At 33.9% G+C, this 20,004-nt stretch overlaps 1 protein-coding gene across 7 annotated transcripts in view; it reads right to left on the bottom strand.

Moving 5' to 3' along the window:
• The window catches only part of IRSp53 (Insulin receptor substrate 53 kDa), a 221,598-nt gene extending 206,192 nt beyond the window's left edge, over positions 1 to 15,406 (bottom strand). For 2 of the 7 annotated variants that reach the window (XM_067756740.1, XM_067756742.1), the window contains exon 1: positions 12,812 to 15,406. The gene's annotated coding sequence lies outside the window, so the exon portion shown is untranslated. Of the gene's footprint in view, positions 1 to 10,377; positions 10,796 to 12,728 lie in introns of those variants that run through there. The other 5 variants (XM_067756744.1, XM_067756745.1, XM_067756755.1 and 2 more) reach the window with 4 other exon arrangements.
• Positions 15,407 to 20,004: the final 4,598 nt, after the last annotated feature.

Genomic DNA, 20,004 nt, shown 5'->3' with positions numbered 1-20,004 from the left:
TCCCGATATAGTTCTGTCGTGATACCGTGATAGTTCGCAAAGGCTTCTGAAAGAATCACTAGATTACCCATAACGAAATAATCACGAAAACAGTCGCAAACATTCTTTTTCCAATTAGTTAATTTGTTTTTTTATGTTATGTGACTTTGTCTTTCTTTTTCGTGTTACCTCTAATTATAAAAAGTCATGATTTCTCTTTTTGACGTTTATCTTGAAAGTAAAATTTTAACCATTATTTCTGAATTTTATAAAGAACAGTCAATTATTAACTTCTGTGGCGATATTAGCATCACTGTTAATAAATAATCACAACAACAAAAACAGCAAGCAGGCACACTTATGTGCATGTACACATTAAAGCAAGCAGGCACACGTATGTGCATGTACACATTAAAGCAAGCAGCCACACTTATGTACAAGGCAAAGAAGATTATTCCATACACATAATCAGCAGCTTAAAGTAGAGAGATCATTTCACATACATATATGTAGCCGGCAGCTAAGAGCAGAAGTGGTTACTCACACATACACACGCTTATAGCTAAATGACCAAGTATGCGATACAACTGTTCCAGAATGTTCACGTGTTCATGAAAAGTCTAGACATTAGGAAAAATAGGAGAAAGAGTCTAACTGAGAGTATAAAAGCAGCGCGATGCATTCGATAGTCAATCAGTTTGATTTAAACACGCTATTACTGAAGAATAATTGTGAAGTCTAAATAAAGACCACTTTTCTATACTCAATATTGGAGATATTTATTCGACAGTTCAGCTATTCGAACGTTAGCAGCAGGTGTATAATTATCAGGAATTTCCCAAATTCGTTACAATATTATTTGTGGTTTTTTTTTATTATAATAGAAGTCAATTCCCAACTATTATATTTGACTTTTATAGTAAAAGTGAAATTTTTAAGCTAAGTTTAGATTTTTTTTTAATTTAAAAAAAATTAAAGTAATTTCGGATATATATTATTTAGCTCACAAGCATTACTTTATTATACTAAAATATCAAATAGAGCAATTCCTCCCACCTGACTTTTTGATTCAAAAATTTTAAAATAACTTTTAAAAACGTTTTGCTTAATAGAAAGTACTAATTAAATTTTTTCTCCTACTTTACATTATTATTTTTTTTAAATATGAAAAATATATAATGGGCAATAAATAAAATAATTAATTATTATAAAGAGAAGTAAATTTTAATTAATTCTGGAAACATTGCATGTTACGTGGGAATAAACTTGTTTACATTTGTAATGTGATTTCATAATGATGTCATATAGTACAAATTTACTGACTAAAGCAATTTTTAAAGTTGATTTTTTTGGCTATATATGAATATACTAATAGAAGTTAAACCAAAAAACCACAATTATTTCTAAGATAAAGGATTTTAATTTCAAGAGTGACTACCAAACAAAAAATATATAAACGAAGCTACCACCTCTCGATTTGAATTTTTCAAACAAACAAATTTAATTTTCTTTAAAAGGTTATAAAAATGTGCCATATAAACCAATTGCATCACACCTCAACTCATGCAAATGCTATTCACACAAATAACAAGTAAGGAAGGCTAAGTTCGGGTGTAACCGAACATTACATACTCAGTTGAGAACTGTGGAGACAAAGTAAGGGAAAATCACCATGTTGTAAAAAGAACCTAGGGTAACCCTGGAATGTGTTTGTATGACATGTGTATCAAATGGAAGGTATTAAAGAGTATTTTAAGAGGAAGTGGGCCATAGTTCTATAGATGGACGCCATTTAGAGATATCGCCATAAAGGTGGACCAGGCCTGACTCTAGAATTTGTTTGTACGATATGGGTATCAAATGAAATGTGTTAATGATAATTTTAAAAGGGAGTGGGCCTAAGTTCTATAGGTGGACGCCTTTTCGAGATATCGCCATAAAGGTGGACCAGGGGTGACTCTAGAATTTATTTTGTACGATATGAGTATCAAATGAAATGTATTAATGAGTATTTTAAAAGGGAGTGGGCCTAAGTTCTATAGATGGACGCCTTTTCGAGATATCGCCATAAAGATGGACCAGCAGTGACTCTAGAATTTGTTTGTACGATATGAGTATCAAATGAAAGGTGTTAATGAGTATTTTAAGAGGGCGTGCGCCTTAGTTCTATATGTGGACGCCTTTTCGAGATATCGCCATAAAGGTGGACCAGGGGTGACTCTAGAATTTGTTTGTACGATATGAGTATCAAATGAAAGGTGTTAATGAGTATTTTAAAAGGCAGTGGGCCTTAGTTCTATAGGTGGACGCCTTTTCGGAATATCGTTATAAAAGTGGACCAGGGTTGACTCTAGAATGCGTTTGTACAATATGGGTATCAAACGAAAGGTGTTAATAAGTGTTTTAAAAGGGAGTGGGCCTTAGTTCTATGGGTGGACGCCTTTTCGAGATATCGCCATAAACGTGGACCAGGGGTGACTCTAGAATGCGTTTGTACAATATGGGTATCAAATGAAAGGTGTTAATGAGTATTTTAAAAGGGCGTGGGCCTTAGTTCTATAGGTGGACGCCTTTTCGGAATATCGTTATAAAAGTGGACCAGGGTTGACTCTAGAATGCCTTTGTACAATATGGGTATCAAACGAAAGGTGTTAATAAGTGTTTTAAAAGGGAGTGGGCCTTAGTTCTATGGGTGGACGCCTTTTCGAGATATCGCCATAAAGGTGGACCAGGGGTGACTCTAGAATTTGTTTGTACGATATGAGTATCAAATGAAAGGTGTTAATGAGTATTTTAAAAGGCAGTGGGCCTTAGTTCTATATGTGGACGCCTTTTCGGAATATCGTTATAAAAGTGGACCAGGGTTGACTCTAAAATGCGTTTGTACAATATGGGTATCAAACGAAAGGTGTTAATAAGTGTTTTAAAAGGGAGTGGGCCTTAGTTCTATGGGTGGACGCCTTTTCGAGATATCGCCATAAACGTGGACCAGGGGTGACTCTAGAATGCGTTTGTACAATATGGGTATCAAATGAAAGGTGTTAATGAGTATTTTAAAAAGGCGTGGGCCTTAGTTCTATAGGTGGACGCCTTTTCGGAATATCGTTATAAAAGTGGACCAGGGTTGACTCTAGAATGCGTTTGTACAATATGGGTATCAAACGAAAGGTGTTAATAAGTGTTTTAAAAGGGAGTGGGCCTTAGTTTTATGGGTGGACGCCTTTTCGAGATATCGCCATAAACGTGGACCAGGGGTGACTCTAGAATTTGTTTGTACGATATGGGTATTAAATGAAAGGTGTTAATGAGTATTTTAAAAGGGCGTGGGCCTTAGTTCTATAGGTGGACGCCTTTTCGGAATATCGTTATAAAAGTGGACCAGGGTTGACTCTAGAATGCGTTTGTACAATATGGGTATCAAACGAAAGGTGTTAATAAGTGTTTTAAAAGGGAGTGGGCCTTAGTTCTATGGGTGGACGCCTTTTCGAGATATCGCCATAAAGGTGGGCCAGGGGTGACTAAAATTTTTTTGTACGATATGGGTATCAAATGAAAGGTATTAATGATAATTTTAAAAGGGAGTGGGCCTAAGTTCTATAGGTGGACGCCTTTTCGAGATATCGCCATAAAGATGGACCAGGGGTGACTCTAGAATTTATTTTGTACGATATGGGTATCAAATGAAATGTGTTAATGAGTATTTTAAAAGGGTGTGGGCCTAAGTTCTATAGATGAACGCCTTTTCGAGATATCACCATAAAGATGGACCAGGGGTGACTCTAGAATTTGTTTATACGATATGAGTATCAAATGAAAGGTGCTAATGAGTATTTTAAGAGGGCATGGGCCTTAATTCTATATGTGGAAGCCTTTTCGAGATATTGCCATAAAGGTGGACCAGGGGTGACTCTAGAATTTGTTTGTACTATATGGGTATCAAACGAAAGGTGTTAATAAGTGTTTTAAAAGGGAGTGGGCCTTAGTTCTATAGGTGGATGCCTTTTCGAGATGTCGCCATAAAGGTGGGCCAGGGGTGACTAGAATTTTTTTGTACGATATGGGTATCAAATGAAAGGTATTAATGATAATTTTAAAAGGGAGTGGGCCTAAGTTCTATAGGTGGACGCCTTTTCGAGATATCGCCATAAAGGTGGACCAGGGGTGACTCTAGAATTTATTTTGTACGATATGGGTATCAAATGAAATGTGTTAATGAGTATTTTAAAAGGGCGTGGGCCTAAGTTCTATAGATGAACGCCTTTTCGAGATATCACCATAAAGATGGACCAGGGGTGACTCTAGAATTTGTTTGTACGATATTAGTATCAAATGAAAGGTGCTAATGAGTATTTTAAGAGGGCATGGGCCTTAATTCTATATGTGGAAGCCTTTTCGAGATATTGCATTAAGGTGGACCAGGGGTGACTCTAGAATTTGTTTGTAGTGTTTTAAAAGGGAGTTGGCCTTAGTTCTATGGGTGGACGCCTTTTCGGGATATCGCCATAAACGTGGACCAGGGGTGACTCTAGAATGCGTTTGTACAATATGGGTATCAAATGAAAGGTGTTAATGAGTATTTTAAAAGGGAGTGGGCCTTAGTTCTATAGGTGGACGCCTTTTCCAGATATTGATCCAGAACATCATCTGTCGGGTACCGCTAATTTATTTATATATGTAATACCACGAACAGTATTCCTTCCAAGATTACAAGGGCTTTTGATTTCGCCCTGCAAAACTTTTTCATTTTCTTCTACTTAATATGGTAGGTGTCACACCCATTTTACCAAGTTTTTTTCTAAAGTTATATTTGGCGTCAATAGACCAATACAATTACCATGTTTCATCCCTTTTTTCGTATTTGGTATATAATTATGGCATTTTTTTCATTTTTCGTAATTTTCGATATCGAAAAAGTGGGCGTGGTCATAGTCGGATTTCGGCCATTTTTTACACCAATACAAAGTGAGTTCAGATAAGTACGTGAACTGAGTTTAGTAAAGATATATCGATTTGTGGTCAAGTTATCGTGTTAACGGCCGAGCGGAAGGACAGACGGTCGACTGTGTATAAAAACTGGGCGTGGCTTCAACCGATTTCGCCCTTTTTCACAGAAAACTTTTATCGTCCTAGAATCTAAGCCTCTACCGAATTTCACAAGGATTGGTAAATTTTTGTTCGACTTATGGCATTAAAAGCATCCTAGACAAATTAAATGAAAAAGGGTGGAGCCACGCCCATTTTGAAATTTTCTTTTATTTTTGTATTTTGTTGCACCATATCATTACTGGAGTTGAATGTTGACATAATTTACTTATATACTGTAAAGATATTAACTTTTCTTTTAAAATTTTAATTTAAAAAAAAAATTTTTTTTAAAAGTGGGCGTGGTCGTTCTCCGATTTTGCTAATTTTAATTAAGCAGACATATAGTAATAAGAGTAACGTTTCTGCCAAATTTCATCATGATATCTTCAACGACTGCCAAATTACAGCTTGCAAAACTTCTAAACTACCTTCTTTTAAAAGTGGACGGTGCCACGCCCATTGTCCAAAATTTTACTAGTTTTCCATTCTGCGTCATAAGTTCAACTCACCTACCAAGTTTCATCGCTTAATCCGTATTTGGTAATGAATTATCGCACTTTTTCGATTTTTCGAAATTTTCGATATCGAAAAAGTGGGCGTGGTTATTGTCCGATATCGTTCATCTTAAATAGCGATCTGAGATGAGTGCCTAGGAACCTACATACCAAATTTCATCAAGATGCCTCAAAATTTACTCAAGTTATCGTGTTAACGGACAGACGGACGGACGGACATGGCTCAATCGAATTTTTTTTCGATACTGATGATTTTGATATATGGAAGTCTATATCTATCTCGATTCCTTTATACCTGTACAACCAACCGTTATCCAATCAAAGTTAATATACTCTGTGAGCTCTGCTCAACTGAGGATAAAAATTAGCAACAAAAAAACGTGCTTTATACTCTGCGTGCTTTGCATACAGACTATATTAACTTTGGTAAGATAGCGGTTGAGCTCATGAAGAAGTGAAATTCAGAAACATGTCCTAGTAATCATCGCCGTTTGTAAACTTTGTAATTTTTCTGTTATATCAATAACGGCATAAACGAATCGAGATAAATATAGAACTCCATATATCAAAATGCTCAAGATGAAAAAGAGAATTGATTTAGTCATGTTCGTCCGTCCGTCTAGACTTGAGTAAATATTGATATATACTACTGAAATTTGGTATGTGGATTCCTTGGCACTCACCTCCCATCGCATGAGCGAAATCGTATGATAACCACGCCTAATTTTTATATATATACCATTTTGGTAAACACAAAAACCTGTTTATTGAGAATATAATACACCTATAATGATGAAATTTGATGTGTGAACTGATTTTGGAACTCTTGGTAAAAATTTGAACAGTTTTTTGAAAATGGGTGTGGCAACGCCCAATTGCGAAAAAATCGATTTTACAAATATTATTAATCATTAATCAGAAAATGTTAAACCTATCATAACAAAATTCAGCAGGGTGGTTTCCTTTACTACAAAAAATGCTTATTAGAAAATTTTACGAAATATGTTAAGGACTACGCCCACTTTTATGTAAAAGATTTTTAAAAGTTACACGGATGGATAAAATAAGCTATATTTTTGCAAAAAAAAGTTTTATATTGTAACGTATTTTTGGGTAGTTCCTGATAATTATATACCTTCCGCTAACGTTCGAATCGCTGAACTGTCGAATAAATAAATCCAGTATTCAGTATTTCAAAATAGTCTTAACTTAGACTACTTTGGGAGTACTTCATAATTATACTTCACTACCAGCGTGTTAAATCAAACTGATTAGTTATTCCTCAGCATGCGCTGCTTTTATACTCTCTGTTGCCTCGTTCGCATATTTCTCTTACGGTCTAGACTTTTCACGCACATGCCTTCTGGAACAGTTGTATCTCACACCAGGTTATTTAGCTATATGCGTGTGTATGTGTGAGTAACCACTTCTGCTCTTAGCTGATGACTACATATGTGAGATAATCTCTTGGCTTTAAACTGCTGGTTATGTGTGTAATATTCTTCGTTGCCTTGTACATAAGTGTGGTTGCTTGCCTTAATGTCTACATGTACATATGTAAGTGTGGCTGCTTGCTTTTTTTGTTGTTGTGATTATTTACTAACATCATACATAAATAAAATAAATGTAAGGCGCGATAACCTCCGAAGAGATCTAAGGCCGAGCTTCTCTTCCAATTTGCATCGCGCTCCTCTTGATTTTCCCTACAAATTGGCCGGACGGGACCTACATGTTTTATGCCGACTCCGAACGGCATATGCAAGGCAGATGAGTTTTCACTGAGAGCTGTTCATGGCAGAAATACACTCGGAGCGCTTGCCAAACACTGCGGAGGAGCGACCCCGCTTAGAAAAATTGTCTTCTAATTGAAAAACCTTATTTCTAAAATTTTGATGTTGCTTTGCCCGGGGTGTGAACCCAGGGCATACGGTGTGGTAGGCGGAGCACGCTACCATCACACCACGGCGGCCGTGATGCTAATATTCGCCACAATATCATTGGTGTTTCATTTTCCAAGTGGAATTATAACAAGAAAAAGTAAACAATTATATTTTTTTTAATTGGGCGTGGTACCACCCCTTTTATAACCAAGCATTTTCTATGCTTCGGGAGCCATAACTCGAAGAAAAATTAAGATTGGGTACACAGATTTTCCTTATATCAGGAAATATTTCTAGTAAAAATGGACTGGAACGGTTAAAGAACAAACCCACTTTTATATAAAAGGTGTGTAAAGGGTTCGTAGACTAGAATAATAATCTAAGCGGAAATTGGGAGATTTTTTTCGAATGTGCAGTTCCACACCCCTATTCTGATCAACATTACACAATATTTCTTGTGCCTCAAAAAAAAAAATCACTGGTAACAAAATAGTTACTCAACAAAATAAGTACACACTTGGTTTATGCTGAAAGAAACTCAAATGCAGTGGCTCACAGCTTAATTGATAACTTTCATTTAAAATATCGCAAATTCCCTAAAAGAAACCACTTCAAAAAAATGTCAAAGGTTATTCAAAGGTAAGGAAAATTAATCAAAATTTCAAAAATGACCATCAAAATTTTCAAATTTTTTTTTCAGAATTTCTAGAAAATTTTTGAGTATGCAGTTTTGTAGCCCAATAAATTTTAGTATAATAATGCGTAAGTTAGAAATAGCTCAAAAATTTTCCTGAATTTTCAGAATTCTTTTCGTCGAGGGTGTTGAGCAATTTCTTCCATACATCGCATGAACAAAAATGCATTTTGTATATGGGAAATTGCTCAACACCCTCGCCGAAAAGAATTCTGAAAATTCAGAAAAAATTTTGAGCTATTTCTAACTTGCACGTTATTATACTAAAATTTATTGGGCTACAAAACTGCATACTCAAAAATTTTCTACAAATTCTGAAAAAAAATTTGAAAATTTTGATGGTCATTTTTGAAATTTTGATTAATTCTCCTTACCTTTGAATAACCTTTGACATTTTTTTGAAGTGGTTTCTTTTAGCGAATTTGCGATATTTTAAATGAGAGTTATCAATTAAGCTGTGAGCCACTGCATTTGAGGTTTTTTCAGCATAAACCAAGTGTGTACTTATTTTGTTGAGTAACTATATCTGAAATGAACTGTAGAGTTAAAACTCACGCTGAGTATATAATGTTCAGTTACACCCGAACTTAGACACCCTTACTTGTTTTCAAATTAAACTTACTTCACATGTTGCAAGAGTACCAAAAGTAATAGCACACCTTTATACCACTAACAACAAAAAGTGGAAGTAGTTACACAAAAATATAATGGTAAAATAGAATTACAAATTAAATAACAACACAACTGAGGTTCATTGCACGTAAATCAGATTAATCGAATGCTGTTTCTGAGCTCAAAAACTAAAACAAAACCTACATGGTAAGATACATAGTGCAAATGAAATGTTAAGTAATACGAACCTGTGTAATGAGTAAGTGGTGAAGAAAAAAGTGGGCAAAAGAAGATGTACGGAACTTAATTTATTAAAGTATATGTTTATTGTTTTACATACAGAAAATCGCAATCCGGTTTTAAAGGTGCCAAAATATGATTTATTTTGGGATATCTATAAATCAGCATTATTAACGCAATATACATATTTCTCTGTATGGAAGAATATAAGAGTTAAAATATTTACCTTTATTACATAAGAACGACAAATTATGGTAAATAACAATGTTTTTTACGGGAATATGCGCGATATCAAAAAAAGGATTAGAATTGAACAATTACATGTAAGGGTTTCAGAAACGAGGAAACAAATTTTTGGGCACCCTGAAAATTTAGCAAAATTGGGTTTTTTTAGAACACTGTGTCACACAAAAAAATAAGTGGGAATTCATAACATTTTTCTATTAGATCTCGAAGATCTAAGAATGACAGCATTCAAGATTTTCCTCAGACACCAGAAAAGTCGTGAGTTACGGCAAAACACCGGTTTTCGTACCTTTGGTCTATTGCGAGCCTATAACTTTGTTGGCTGTCACCCGATTTTCCTACAAGAGTCATTTGTTAAATCTTCGAGATCCACTTGAAAAATGGTATTCTTCCCAGGTATTTTCGCTTTTGTCTTTTTTGTCACACCTTGTAATTTCCCTGTCGTGCTAAATTTTTTAGTTTATCGATAAATTGTCTATAACTCTTTGATAACCTATCGACAACAAATCGATAATTTCTTGATAACATATCCATAACTTACCGATAAATAATCGTTAGTAAATGGATAGACTTTCAATACTTAATCGATAACTTTTCGTTAACTTATCGATAGCTCGCCGATAAAAGTCGGTAGCGCATTCCTCTTTTTCGTCTTGCAGCGATAAAGACATTCCGCGAAGGTTTTGGGGAATGTGATCGATTTAATAGGCCTTTATCGGATATAGTTCAGTATGTTCCGGTAACTCGTAAATTTATAACACAGCGTTAACAAATCGATAGCATAGTTCGCAACTCTCTGTCTTGGAACTTGTTTTGAAGAAATATTTTTGTAGAAAGCCATATTAAAAATATATTTAATTTATGCTACAATAGGTGACTTCAACTTCCACTTTTGTGAAAGGTTTCAAACATTGGAGCAGCCTAACAGCAAAACAATTATTGATATTATTTGCGATATCTATTGGATCCCCCAACCACACTGATTATACATTTCAAAACATTTTTATACAGGAGATATAATAAAAGTTTATTTTTTCCAAAGCTCTCCTTACATGTCCTAATTGAATATCGCAACAAAATAATTTGAAAATTTGTAGATAAAATATTTCTACATAAAAATATTCACCTTTACAAAAAAAAAAATGTATCAGCAATGTACCCGATTTTCGATTTATCATTCGATATGAATCAATTCTTTTTTATTGACTTGCTTATTTTCTTATACAATTTTATTTTATTTTGTTTTATTATTTTTTATTTCTTTTCTAATTTTTTATTTGATATATTTTAATTTAATTTTATTTTATTTTGTTATATTTATTTTATTTTACCTTATTTTATTTTATTTTATTTTATTTTTTTTATATTTATTTTTTCATTTTTGTATATCATTTTTATTTTTATTTGTTTATTTTTTGTTTCATTTTATTTTAGTATAATTTATTTAATGTTACGTAATTTTGTTCCATTTCATTCTGTTTTATTTTATTTTATTAATTTAATTAATATTTATATTTATTTTATTTTACTTTATCATATTTTATTTAATTTTTTTTATTTTAATTTATTTCATTTCAATATTCTTTTTTAAATTTTTTTTTTTATTTTTAATTTATATTTATTTTATTTGAGTTTATGTTAATTTTTTCATTTTTTATATCATTTTTACTTCTATTTATTAGTTTTATTTTATTTTAGTTCAATTTATTTAATGTTATGTTATTTTATTCCATTTCATTCGGTTTACTTTATTTTATTTTATTAATTTCATTAATATTTATTTTATTTTATTTTCCTTTATTTTATTACTTATTTAATTTTATTTTAATAAATTTTTTTCATTTTAAATTTTGTTTCATTTAATTTGAGTTTATATTATTTGTTCCATTTTCTTATATCATTTTTATTTTTTAAAATTTTTGTTGTTATATCGCCCTACTGATTTGTAAGATCGCGGGTTCGAATCGAGCTCAAGGCCTAACAATAATTATTTTATCACTATTATTGTTATGATAAATTTTTTGTTTCTTCTATTCTAATTTAATAATTTTTTCAATTAAAAAAAATTTATCATAACAATAATAGTGATAAATAATTATTGTTAGGCCCTAAGCTCGATTCGAACCCGCGATCTTACAAATCAGTAGGCCGATATAACAACAAAAATTGTTAATACATCCCAGAGCACGGGGAAAAAGTGTCAATAAAATATGACACTATGGCAGCATTGCCATCAAATAAGTCCAATTTTCACATTCATTCTGCAACAGATGTCGCAGTGTTGTGAATATCAATTGGCAAGAACCAGAATAGAAGTAGGAATGATGAAGACAAACAAAAAACCGCCGTGATGGCTGAATGGTTATAGCAGCGGCGCCTAAACGTTGTCGATGAAGGAATTCAGCAGTTCCCAAAATGGATCTATACAACGAGCTTTGGCAGTTGTCTAAAATTTTTTCTTTCTTCTGTTCTAATTTAATAATTTTTTCAATTAAGAAAAAGTTTACCATAATAATAGTGATAAAATAATTATTGTTAGGCCTTGAGCTCGATTCGAACCCGCGATTTTTATTTTTATTTATTTGTTTATTTTTTGTTTTATTTGCTTTTAGTTTAATTCATTTAATATTACATTATTTTATTCCATTTCATTCTGATTTGTTTTATTTTATTCATCTAATTAATATTAATATTAATTTTATTTTACTTTATTGCATTTTATTTTATTTTTTATTTTATTTCATTTCATTTTTTTTTTATTTTACTTCACTTTACTTTACTTTATTTTATTTTATTTTATTTTATTTCATTATTTGTTTCATATATATATTTTTTTTATTTTTTTTATTGTCCGTCCTGATGTCACGTTGTTTAAATTTTTCCCAAATTATTAAATATTTTTTTTTTATTTTATATCATTATTATTTTTTTTTTTTCATGTTAATTTTGTTTTATTTTATTGGAGTTTATATTAATTTTTCCATTTTTTTATATAATTTTGATTTATTTGTTCATTTTTTGTTTTATTTTAATTTAGTTTAATTAATTTAATGTTGTTTTATTTTTTTATTTTATTTTTTATTTTATTTTATTTTATATTATCTCATTCTATTTTATTTATCTCCATTTTCTATTGTTTTTTATTTTTTTATTTCATTCTCTTATTCACATTTCTTTTACATATATATATATATATATATATATATATATATGTAAATTTTTTTTATTATTATTTGTTAAGTTATTAAATATTTTATATGTTTTTTTAATTCATTTTTTTGTCAGTTGTTATTTTGTCTATATTTCTTTTAAATTCTTTTATATATTTACAAATAAATTATTTTTTGCACTTTTTTCTTTTTTATTCAAAACTTTTTATTAATTTGACTCTTAGTTTAAAAAATATTTTTTTTTACATATTTGTTATTCAATTTATTTATGCATTTGTTTTATTTATTTTGCTATAACTTTGCTTACATTTTAATTTATTTATTCGATATTTTGTTAGTTTTTAATTTTGTGTCATTAATTATTTCATCTCAATTTTTTTTATATATAACCTATTAATTTCTTTGTTTTCTGCAACGTTTTTCATGTTGTACTTATTTTTTAAATAATTCTTGTAATTTTTTTAATTAATGTCATAATAACTCTTTCAATTTTCTCTTTTTTTTGGTATTTTTATTAAAATTTGTCTCATTATTTATTAATTTATTCAATACTTCATTAATGTATTGCCATTGTATTTTATTGCTTTTAATTTGTTTAATTTTTTTTTACTTTTCAGATTTTTTATTTATCAATTATTTGTTTGTTTCTTGTTCCTTTTTCCTTTGGTATGGTTTCGAAAATTTGATTGCTCTGCGTTTTAGTTCATACTTCGTTTACTTGAAGTACCGTTTTTTGTAGACGTCAAATATACCACAACAAAACCACTACACCACTACAACAACAACAAATGTCGAGAATATTTTGCAACATCAACTCTTTGTTATTGAAATTGAAACCGCAAAACGTCTGAAGCGCTTCAACAAATTAGTTCAACGGCAATGCAGTAACCGACAACGTCTGTACGTTCTAAATATATTTTTAAGACACACGCACATATATACACACACAAGCATTAAGAAATGCACATAAAGGCGTTAAACGAATGAGAATGAAACTTTTTTTCGATGTTCATGTGCACTTTATACAATTGTTAAAATAAGCCATTGTGTTTTTTATATGTTTGTATGTATCACTACTGTAAATGGGTATATATTTTGACAGCAAGTTTTAAATTTTTCATTTTTTTTAATAATTGCCAAGAAAACTTTTATAGCGACACACTTCTTTGCTCAACGAAATAAGCTCACAAAATAAACAAAATTCAAAATACAAAAAACAATAAAAAAAATTAACCTAAATTTGTTTGCACTTGCAACCTTTAGTTAAGTTTTATGAGAAACCGAAAATAAATTGTCACTCCCTACTACTTCTTGTCCACAAATTTAAAAAGCGCTCTCTTTGATTATTTACAAATTCGTTACACGTCGTGATTAAAGTTAAGCGAAAGGCATGACCGCACGCTACCAAGCTCAAAACTCAACTGTGACTTGGTTAATACACTTGACGGTAGTTTGGCTATCAAGAAATGCGCCGCGCCACCAGTGAGCATTAGGTCAGAAGCACTCATACACACACCCAGCTAAAGCAAACTATCCAGTGTAAAGTAATATATTGCGGTTACCTTACGGTTCTCTTCCTCTCAAAAAAATCGATCAACCTCACGTGAAACTCAAAATATATAGCACTTAACTGTGTTTGTGCACACAGTTTACAATAAGATACATCATTTGTATCTCTAAACGGCCTTAGCAAACTATCTCTGAAGCAGCATTGTATGTATGTCTTCATCACCGCGTCAAAGCGTTGCTCTGTGTTCGGCTTTTTAGTGAGAAAGCTTGACTTGCAAGTAAGTCAGACATCTTGGCTTACTTGATTTATGCTTTTAAAGCTCGCTCAGCCAACAGAAGTAACGGCCACGTGCAGCTTTGTAAAAAACGAAAGCCCTACATAAACTTTAAACCGCATAGAAAAATTTAGTTAGCTCCTATACTGGTTTTAAACCATTTGTTGACTAGTCGTTTGGGAACTTTTTAAAATGATGGGCTTGCATGCCTATAATATTCCATAATTTTGCAAAAAGAAGTCTGAAGGAAGGTATGCGACTACATATCCATCTCCTCTGTATTCATTTCCAGCATTTTCTCTAACTCTACCTTCAACTTAATTTTTCTCCCGATAGGCCAACAATCTATGTTTCTTCATATTATGGAAACTTAACCCCTCGTGAAAGGTTCCTGCAGAAAAACTTTGTATGCTCTGCCGTGGAAACGCTAGGCAATTAAACATTTCGTATTCTGCGTTTTCCAGTTCGGTGAGATAATGTTCACAGAAAGCATCTTCCTATATCCTATGCTTGCGTAAATACTCCTTGAAACCGATGTACAGACTCAATATCAGTATGAGGTGTTTGTTTAGTTCGCCGTGCTTCCTCTCATACCATTGCGTTATACTTATTGTGAACGTCCAGCTCCCTTTCCACGATTACCTCCACCGGAGGTCGATGACAGATGGTCTATACCAATGTCATACGGATCGGCCATTGAACTTGATAGCAGATAAAAAAGAATCGCGTCATCGGACACCATCCAATAAGTACTAATTTGATAGACTTCTTGTATATTTTTTGCTGGGTGACCTAAGTTCCGTGCCGTATTGGTGCTGCATAAAACATTAACGAGCTAATTAAGTTGGACACTAGCTTCCGGGTAGCTTTGTCTGGGCTTCTGATGCTAGGCATTACTCGCATTTCTTTACTTTTGAGTCAATGTTTACACCTAAATATTTCTAGTAAATCTTTAAAGTGATTTGATAATTTCCGTTGCTTACAACTATTTTATCCAAAGCTCACTACGAGCTGATCAGCGCTAGTTGTGTTTTATGGTTAGCCATCTCCTTCCTTATATTCGTAAACCATTCCATTATGCTTCCTACTGCGTCATTTATTACATAATGCTTTAAGGGCCAATTAAACTTCCTTAACCCTAACGCCACAGTCGTAACCATACCCATATCCATAACCATCTCCAATGTGATCGATTAATGGTGCCTGAACCTAAAAATTGTAAAAATTTCATAAAAATTAAGAAAACGCAAAAAAATTACAAACATATTTAACAAAAAATAAGTCTCTTAGTCATAACGTATCCAAAACAATGAATAAAATCTACAAAAAGTTATTAAATTCACGAACTCAAATATTTTTAAGTTATGGATATGGTGATAAATCAAAAACCAATTGTTTGGCCATGGTATGGTTATGGCGTTAGCGTTATGGTATGACACCATGGTGGAATAAAGATTTATGGTATGACACCATTAATCGATTACATTGATTTCAATAAGGTAGGTTCGATCAGCTGTTTTATCTGGTTATGGTTTTATGGTTATAAGTCACCATTAATTGGCCCTTTAAAGAGATCCATTAACCACTGCTGCAATCACAATATCATATGCATTGCCGATAATATGTGTGCCTCCGGGAAGGTCGACCTTCAGCAAACTGCCATACATTGCATTCCACAGCAAGGCCTCTTACTTTTACTTATACTTCAATCTTTCCTTCATCTTTACCTTTCTTTCTATTAAAAAGTTTCTGCTTATTTACGTTAAATTCATACAAACTCAACAGACTATGTGAGTAGAAGGATCTAGGATGGTTATTTTATTGCCCTACAGTATTTGAATCCCAACTGAGCTCTCGCTCATATTTAAAAGGGATGCCACTCAAGAAATGCCTTACGCATGGGTGTGAGAGCTATGGAGGTGACATAGCGCGCACCCGTACCCGAAGTAATCCTAAATTCCTTCCTGGTACGAAGAATCGCGCCTGCCGTGGCAAGTTCGATTTTAGTGGGTAGCGCTTCAAAGAAGAAGAAAATTCTACACTGGGAGAGTATCGCAGTGAAGTTTGAAATATCCCAGTCAATGAACGGAGCATTTCTTCCTTCCACGAAAATTAAACAAAAGGAGGAACGAAGGATAATAAGACCAAAAGATCAGTACGTAGTTGCGTCGAGTTGGTTTGGTTGGAAACATACTAGTAATACACAATCTCTCCTTCCGATTCAATAAACGAATTGAAGAAATTATACGATTACGAAACAAATACAAATCAAGGGCAAAGAAAATGACTTAACCCAAAGAGAGACTTAATCCCGAAGCACTTGACCTCGCTATTTTTGCAATTATACGTATGCCTTTCTAACCAAATAGCTCTGCAGTCGAAATAAAAATTATGGCTTCAGAGAGACCTAATGGATTCCCCCAAATAGGTCAAGGTTACTTTGCAAGTGTTTAGCCCTCTTTAGTCAAAACATGTTATACATATAAGATGAGAATAGAAACCCAAAGGTCAAACAACAATGATGTGTTAAGTGAAAATTATAGTAACATTGGCGCAAGGCCTTCAACATATTTCCAAGTGCACTTAGGCCACATGTGCACTAACTTATTAGAGTTGTAGTATATTTACAGAGTGGAACATAACTGAGGCTTACTTTTATGAAATGCTAATTGCAAAACAGTTAATGCGCACCAAAGTGTTAATTGTAACGAAAAAGTTGTTTGTTCGTTGTACCTATAGTTGATTAATAAATGGAGAACTCGATGGTTTTGCCAAGCCGCAGCGGGTTAGGGGGCATAGAATATACCCAAGGTAGGTATGCGTGTCGTAAGAGGCGACTAAAATACAAAATTGATTTAAGGGGTTGCAAGCGCAATATATAGCTTCTCCACCCCAATTGTCAACCTCACCTGCCCGTGGAGAATCCTGTTTCATTAACAGCCGAGGCTCTGGCGACCCCGAACTCCTGATGGATCTAGGGGCGGGATGGCCTAGAAGGTTGCGTGTGGTCATACCAAATAGTTCCCGTAATGGTCGGCCTAGTACCTTTATGGTGCCTGTTACCGAAACGAAACGGATCTGCATCCGGCAAAGGACCATCATCGTCATCGCTAACACTCCCCAAACCCTCGAGGAGGAGAGATTTTAAGGCATGGCGGAAGTGACTCGACTAGCGTATTGTCAACTCTCCGAAAGACTTGCCCGAAGTCGCAGTCCATCTTACCTTTAAAAATTAGATATCATGAGGCACTACTTCTGTGCCCCAATAGGCTCCACTTTACTAGGGGTGGTTGGCAAATACTTCTGCTATTTTTTTTTTTAGTTTCCGACATTTCCACATTTTTCAACATTTTGGTGTGTCCGCACAAATTTCTTTACACTCTCGAACACTTTTATTAAGACACTTTAAATCATCTAACATCTGATTTTGGAAATGGAATGAAATGAGTCTAATACTAAGAAAGGCGTGAAGAACAAAGGCCGGAGATGAGTCTCTTGCGGCATGAACTTCAGCGGCTTATTCTCAAAGAAGGTCCGGTCATACTAGCTGAGTGCAGGGGGTGCTGTTATAGCAGAGATCACCCTTCGCCCGTCCTTCATCCTGACACCGTGCAGACCTGGAGAGGTGGGTATCCAGCGAGTGAGTCAGCACTAACCGAAGACGGCTCACATATACGCCCCATAAAGTGCAGCCCGCTGCTGAAAGTTTCGACGAAGGTAACGGCTCCATTCTCATTAAGAAGCAGCAACTATCTTAAGGTAATCAGGCCTTATCCACGCAACCCCCATTATCACCAACGCTACGCTACTGGTACGCCTTCCGTCTCTTTGTTATAGCTGTTGGTCGCCCCGCCATTCATGACGTAGCCATAGCCTGCGTTTCTGGGACAGTTGGCCAACCGCCACTATATTGTCATTCAGCTATTGCCCTGCTAATCCTTCGTGGCTGCCACTATGCCGTATTACCGCCTGATGCATCCATCCGTTGACATTATATCCGCGTTCACTTTCTGTCGTACTAATACATCCCGCAGCTGCATTGATTGTGGGCCGACCATCACTCGTACGGGTAATCCCAAACACCTAATTCGTCTTTTGCATACTGCTACGGCTAGCCAACTCGCTCCTCACCCTCTTCGTATGGAAAGCTGCTACCCTCTTCACACTTCAAGTCCTCTGCGTATATGTATATTCCTGCCTAGCACTAAACTTAGAATTTTCTTTAAGACGGCGGGCTCGGGGTTTCTGAGGGGGCCCGCGATTTAGAGGTACTATGACATTTTTTTAATTCAGGAGAGTCTTTAGTTGTTCCATGTGCAATTTTTAAGCTCGGAACTCGTACTATTCTCTACATTCAATTTATCTTTAGATTAGATTCATAGATTAAGTTGAATGTCTAGAAGCTTGCGAACTTTACGAGTATTTCGAGATTCGAGAATATCCCGAGAAATATCTTCTCGAACAAGTTCAAGAAATCGTAAGCTCTACCATAAATTATATAAGTTAGATATTGGAATGACCCGAAAAGTAGCCCGATATGGCTTCGAACCGATCTCGAAATAGGTCCCGAAAACAGTACCTAAATTTCAACCCCGATTTGATATAATCAGTCTCATACATATCTTTATATATTTCGCTTAGAGTCCCACTAATGTCCTGTAAGATCCATTCGCGGATATTGCACTTTCGAACTCGACTTCAGCGAAATTTTAAATCGATCGAAATCGCTTCTCGAACAAGTTCAAGAAATCGTTAGCTCTACTAGTTGGATATTGGAATGGCCCGCAAACTATCTCGACATGGCTTGCCAGCGCAATATATAGCTTCTCCAACTAAATTGTCAACCTCGCCTATCCGTGGCGAATCCTATTTCATTAAGAACAGAGGTTCTGGCGACCCCGAACTCCTCATGGATCTAGGGGGTGGGAGGGCGTTATGGCCTAGAAGGTCGCATGTTGTCATAACAAATCGTTCCCGAGATGGTCGGGCTTGGTACCGGATCTACATCCGACGAAGGATCATCAACATCGATAACACTCCCCAAGGCCTTCAGGGAGTATCCTTATCGCTACAACAACAACAACATGGCTTCGAACCGATCTCGAAATAGGTCGCGTAAACAATCCCAAAATAGCAACCCCGACTTGTTATATGAAATCTCATTCGTCTCTTTATATATTTCGCTTAGAGTCCCACTGAAATCCTGGAAAATTCATTTGCGCATATTGCACTTTCGAACTCGACTTCAAATGGCTTAAAAGGAGCTCTTCCATTTCGATTTCCACATCCATTTTATTTTGTTGCAAATATAAAGCGCAGCGTCTACACTCTAGGATATGAACTATTTTATATAAAAAATAAAAGCTTGTTATGTTTTATATTTTACATTTATGTATGTACGTAATTTATTCGATATTCTAATATAAAATTTAAACAGTACTTTTTTCACATATGCTGAGTATTTTCTTTTTTGTTCTTGTTTCAGTTGCTGACTATTAAAATATTTTGTTCACAAGTTCATAGATAACAATTTTCAAAACAAATTTCAATCATAAAAATAATTAGTTCGAAAGCACCATTTGCATATTCTTCTATTTTTTTTAAACAAAAATTTAAATATTATTTTCATGTCACGCCAAAGGCAATTTTTTGTATGGAAACAAAAACAAATATGTATCTGCATTATTTTTACTATTTATCGTTTTGTGTAGCTCATTTTATGACTACGATAATGAATTTGCTTTTAACAATTCCTTACAAAAATTTATAGAACAAAAACTTTTTTGTTTTTATTTATTA

Source organism: Eurosta solidaginis, chromosome 5 (assembly GCF_040869045.1).
Source record: "Eurosta solidaginis isolate ZX-2024a chromosome 5, ASM4086904v1, whole genome shotgun sequence".
Lineage (NCBI taxonomy): Eukaryota > Metazoa > Arthropoda > Insecta > Diptera > Tephritidae > Eurosta > Eurosta solidaginis.
The sequence above is the reverse complement of the archived record's forward strand: the minus strand, read 5'-3'. Positions and strand labels throughout refer to the sequence as shown.